A 6,608-nucleotide genomic window follows, 5' to 3' on the forward strand; every position below is an offset into this window, starting at 1 on the left:
ATCTTGAGCGCTTAGCGTCCAACCGTCTTGTGAAGGGTAGAATGTTATTATCGGTATGTGCGCACCAGTTACTAATGTTACTTTGGGTACGATTTCTGCCTTTAAAGAAGTGATTAATTAGTCAAGTTAAAATATTGGGCGCTTAGCGTTTGCTCGTTTTGAGAAGCGCGCTATATGAGTCAATGGTGTATACCAAATATGGCAGACCACGATCTGAACCGTGAGTTCTATGTTGACATCGCTTTTGTAACAAAATCTGTTGTAATTCGTTTCATTGACTGATCTTGAGCGCTTAACGCCTCCTAGCGCTTAGCGCCTCCTAGCGCTAAAACTGTCCATTTTTTGGATATTTTTCATGGATATTTCATCCGGCACTTAGAACCTTAAAAATTACAAAGTTTCAGCTAAATCCACCGAAAGCCATTTTCCCATACATTTAGTGCGGGGTCCTTTTCGAGAACAGTGTCTCGTGGCTTACGGTCTTGATCCAGCATATTACTACACGACTCCTGGCTTCACATGGGACGCTATGCTCAAATATATAGGGGTAAGGTTGGAACTTTTTACTGATATTGACATGCCATTGATGATTGAGAATAGTAAGAAGGGTGAAGTAAGTCAATACCCCACACAATACGCCATTGCCAACAACAGATAGATGATAGTTTTCAATGAAAGTGAGGAAATCGTCTACATTGTATATTTCGATGCAAACAACCTTTATGGTTGGGCAATGGGACAATCACTTCTTTATGGTGGTTTCGAGTGGGTTACAAATTTGGAAAATTTTGATTTTAATGTTCTAGATGATTCACCCGAGTTTCATGAGGAGCATAATGATTTACCGTTCTGTCCAGAACACTCGAAACCACCGCGTTCTAGCCAGGAGAAGCTTCTAACTACTCTGGTAATAAAACAGAAGTACGTTCTCTATTATCGGGCTCTCAAACATGTTCTCGCAAACGGTCTGGTATTGATAAAAGTTCACAGAGTACTTAAATTCAATCAGTCAACATGGCTCAAGAGTTACATATATTTCAATACTGAAAAGAGAGCACAAGCTAAACATGAATTCGAAAAGAACTTGTATAAATTGACGAATAATGCATTTTACGGAAAGACAATGCAGAATGTACGAAAGCATGTAAACGTGAAACTTGTAACGAAGTGGGAGGGTAGGTATGGAGCGGAAGCCCTCATAGCTAAAAAAAACTTCCAAAGCTGTGCGATTTTCAGTGAAAATCTCATAACTATAGAGTTAAGAAAGACAAAAGTTTGGTTTATTAAGTCGATCTATGTGGGTCTGGCAATGCTGGATGTGTCTAAAATCCTAATTTATGATTTTCGTTGCGTCTGCATGCGCAAAAAATATGTTACCAACTGCAAGCTCTTGTACACTGACACTGATAGTTTAATATATGAAGTAAGGTGTCAGGAAAATATTTTTACATGCCACAAGGAAACAAGAAAGTTTTAGGTTTGATGAAAGATGAATGTAATGGTGAAATAATTACAGAATTTTTTGGTTTCCGGAGCAAGATGTATAGTATCTGTGTTTACGATGAGGACTTTGTTAAAAACCAAAGGTATACAAGCAGCTGTTATAAGGAAAAGTATTACCTTCAACGATTACACCGAATACTTGCGAAATTTGAGTATCCAATGTACAACACAATATGTGATCAGGTGAAGACTACAAAACGTTGAAACTATTGAATAACAAAGGATTGCACTAAGTCCTCATGACAATAAGCGATACTTACTACCAAACAGTACAGACATCCTCGCATGGGGGCATTATAGAATCAGCGCAATGGATGTTGATGACGTTTTAAGTGATAATGATGAAGAATTGCTAGATCTTCTTGTAAAATATTAGGCTTTAGTTGTAAATATTTGTAAATATTTATAAATAGTAGGTATTAGGGTCATTTTGAATAAAAAAATATGACATAAATTAATTAATTTTTTATTTATCAAAAACTGTAAATCTAGTTAGCACAATCGTTGACTTAGTATTATAAGTTTCATAATTTAGTTTAATATTCAATCACCGCCGATTCATCATTGGTTTATCGTTGGTTCAACATTTATTCATCATTGGTTCAACCTTGATTCGTCGTTGGTTGAGCATTGATTCATCATTGGTTCAATTTTTATCAAAAACCGTACATCTATTCAGCGCAATCGTGGACTTAGTATTATAAGTTTTATAATTTAGTTTAACATTCAATCACCGCCGATTCATCATTGGTTTATCATTGGCTCAACATTGGTGCATCGTTGGTTCAACATTGATTCGTCGTTGGTTCCGCATTGATTCATCGTTGATTCAATATTGATTCATCGTTGGTTCTGCATTGCACAAAGTTGATTTAGCGTTACACAAAGTTGATTGCATATCCGGTTCCTTTATCCAGCTGTTATGTGAACTATTAAAACCTTACCACTTTACAAATATTTTATTGCCACGTTTCTTGATTACCTTTTTCCGCCAGGTATACATCTGGACATTCAACTTTAAGAAGTTCTTGTTCATAAAATCCGCCAGCAGTGGGTTGTTCTTGATAATCCTTGAGCCTGTACTTCACTGGATTTGAGGGTATGGCTCGATCCACAATGAATATCTCTCTTGTCCAGTTAGGAGTGTATCCTTTTTAGAATACATCTTTTTGTGTGCTGATTCAAACTCTGTCATGAACTTTAAACTTTGGCTTTCTTATGAGTATATTTCGTAGTGTTTTGAAGCGTTGCATCAGCGCCTCTTCATGCTTAGTGGTAACATCCTTTGGCTTCCAACCGATTGATCGATGTTTGGTATTGTTATACTTGGAGATGAGACTAGGTAAAATGTCTATTCATTTGCGGTTGCCTCCTAAGCTAAATTGTGACTACATCTTATTCTTGAGCGTGCGATTAAATCTTTCACAGATTGATGCCTTCAGATTATTATGCGTTGAGTAGAGGTTGATACCATAACGTTGCACAAGTTCTTTAAAATGTGAATTATAAAATTATTTACCTTTATCAGTGTGTAAGCTTTTTGGTACACGGCCCTGCACAAGTATAGATTGCATTGCTGAAACTGGTCCACTCTTGCTTTTAACAGAAAAGGCCCAGGCGTACTTGGAAAAAATATCTATGACGGTAATTAAGTACTTGTAGCCATTATTCTCACAGACATAGGGTAGCATTTCAACCAAATCTGCCTGCCACGCCTCATCTATACCACGCATTTGCACCCGACGACGTGATTAATTCTTTCTAGCGGGTTTATGTAGTTCTGTGACTAACGACAATTTTTCGTTTTCCATTCTCTAGTGCGTTCAATCGAGCGTTTATCTGAGCAGTGAGTTCAGTGTTGCGGATTGACAAATCTTGTTGCGTGTCAATCTGTAGAGTTTTCAGTTTCTCGTTAATTGATTTATCGAGTATACAGTCATCAAATTATTATTGTCAATCTCTGCTCGCATAGATGATGTGACTTGATACACTGTACGTATCTCGTTTTGTATGATGCGCTGTACAAGTCCCAAATTGACTGCGTTGAATTGTTCTTTGGCCTCGCCAGCATTACAAAGTCTTTTTCGGTCTACGCCGTAATGCCTGTCAGGGGTGATTTTAAATCCAACGCCAGGCGGTCCACGGCTTGCTGCAGCGATTCGATCCAGGTGACGTCCAAACACATCGATTTTCATCGTGATACTGACGATAGAGTTATGAGTAGAGTCCTAATATATCATTTCAGCTTCACGCAGTTCCTCAATGATTGATATGATTTCATTGTTGTGAATGATGCTGCCTGCTGCCTGCGAAGCTAAGAGTAGACAAAGACGATCAACTAGTTCGTTAGGGTCATCCCAGTAGATGTAGTCAGTCTTTAAATTTTGTCTTGCTAGCATATACTGTGGTAGGGAACCTCCACTAGTTGATGATCGTCTGCGAGATACGTTGAAAATTTTTTCAATAAAGTTCTTGTACTTGATATCTCGGCTGGTACGAATAGTTTTAGTTGGGCTGTACCGCTTCTTGTGTGCATTAGTAGCAACCAATATTTAATTGTAATTGTTCAGATCATCAGTGCTTATGGATGACTCTTCGGGAGATTTTATAAACAGCAGTTAAAGCAGACCAACTGTGTTCAGATACTGTTTACCATCAACTTTGATATATTGTCCCTCTAAACTAATAGGGTTGTCACCAATCATAAGGCTGCCATCACTGAGCTTACGCACACCATCAAACCATATCTAGATGCTGCTTTCTATTTTGTTGTAGCATTCTGAGAAACTTATTTGTCAAATGCTCATAACTATGAGCAATCTCGGCTGTAGCATCTTTTTCAAGCATAGTTGTATCTTGATCTTCTTTAGCATCAGCCGTCATGAAGGAAGCTTTATCATCCTCCTCCTCCCCATCCTCATCTTCATGTTTTTCCATTGCGGGCTCTTTTTGGTCAACTTCTTTCTTGGTCAAAGGATTAGATATGTCAACCAGTTTCTGCAGTGACATGACTATTGGCTTTAATGTTTCACTCATTATCTTTTCAGTGGCTTCTTTATCCGTTTTGAGCATTTGATGTTTACGTCGAATCGCCTCACTAGGTTTTTCGATTTGATGGAGCACCTCCTTCTCTTTGTGAAACTTTGACATGTTGACGTGTTGATGTCCTAATATATAACGATATCATTTCCGATACAGAACTTGTATTTATAAAGAGACAAAACAGTCAAATCCTTTTCTGTATATACCTCTGTTGAGTTCGCTATCCTTATCAATTACAACAAATCCATAGTTGTCAGTATTCCAACATGCTGAACATAACTCTCAAAAATGAGAATAGCTCATGTCAGTGTTCACATGATCGCCATACACATGTCTCAAGTTCCTCTCATCCTGTTTGAAAAGTATCAGCAGATTGATATTATGTCGAACTAGATGTTTAGGAATTTGAGCGTAAGTTTGACGTAAGTAAAAACTGTCAACATGAGCGTGTCTACCTATACAGAAAAAGGCTCTAATTTTATTCTATTTCTCGCAGGCCACATTATCAAATGCCATAATAGAATTTGTTTGAGCTTTACTTGGTTGTATTACTTCTTCATGCTCACGGAAAGGAAAATATTCAACACCGTTTAGATGATTTAGCACACGTTCCAAGAATTTATACTTTGGTTGTTTCAGGGATTTCGAGTATATGTAGATATTATCAAATTATAATCCATTCGGGTGTAGGACCAAGAGTACCATGATATAAGATCGTTGAAGTGCCGTCACGGGTCATTTACCCTTCAATTGCCGGGAAGACAATACATCACATTCAGCTCCGCATAGTTGATCGGGAAGAAGATGGGTATCGTGTACAATCGCAAAGGAGTCTATATAAGAACGTTAACATGTCAAATGCAAGACAGTTCTCAAGCAGCACGCAAGACGCTAACACCTCAGAACGTGCTCTTTCTGACACACCTTCGTCTGAAGATCAAAGCGCGTGGAAAAAGAAACTGAAGCGTCCATTTAGAATATTTATCATTTTCGTTTGTTGCAACAACAAAAATGGAAGAAATACTGAATATTCAAACACCAGTGGGCTTTGATGAGTCTATAGCTCACTATGAGATTCAAACACATCAGCCTTATGCATCATCAACATTCAACAACAGCGATGAAATTCGAATTGCTATACAGCATTAAGATGTGTGTATACTACTCAGCAAGAGTTCACTGCACGTATATGGAAGGCTAACAAGACCTGATGGAGTTACTGCTGTTACTGGTACAACACTAGTGAGCAATGTCACCTGCTATCTGTTTCATGAAATTCACTATGAACTCAATGGTATTGAGATTGATCGTTGCAAGAATTTTTGTCTCACTAGTATGATGAAAAACTACGTCTCACTTACCCCTGGCCAAATTAATTTTATGGATCAAATCTTATCTTATCAAATCTTACATGCATGAAAATTAAAAAAACTATTATTAATTTTTCTTTCATAAATTTGGAATTTTTTTTAAATATTCGATCGTGCGCCCTTTATCGTTGAAGATGATGATTATGATGATGAGAAAACTTCTTTTGCTGTATTAATTTTTCTCTCCATTATCGACCAGCAGTAAGTCATCAAATATTTTTGATGGTTTCTAGACTCCACTTTTTTTTCTTAGAAGTTGATGTCAGGTGAGGACAATACTGAGAATAGTGATTGTTCCAAATAACCAGGAGGCAAAGGATCGTAAGCTGCATTCGCTGACATCTATCGAGTTAAAAGAAGTATATACTAGGCTATATATATATATTTAAAAAGTTGTCATAAGGATAACCGCAGGATTTCGCCGGGAGCGGGTGCTAGACTGAAAAATTGCACCCGCTTCCAGCGAAATCGCGGTAAAAATTTCAGCCACAACCACGTCTCACGACCGTGAGATATGTGGTTACAGTCTGTAACGAAATCAATACGACGATCCGGCAAGAGTTTCGTGTACCCTGAGAACACGAAGCGATCCAAGAACTACCGCCTTCTGCATTTTTCCAGCAAGTGTTTTAGCATACAGTTGACATGCAGGGATGCTTTTCAGGCTATCAACGAGTGAAAGCTTGGTACCAC

This window comes from Belonocnema kinseyi, chromosome 8 (genome assembly GCF_010883055.1).
Source record: "Belonocnema kinseyi isolate 2016_QV_RU_SX_M_011 chromosome 8, B_treatae_v1, whole genome shotgun sequence".
Classification (NCBI taxonomy): domain Eukaryota; kingdom Metazoa; phylum Arthropoda; class Insecta; order Hymenoptera; family Cynipidae; genus Belonocnema; species Belonocnema kinseyi.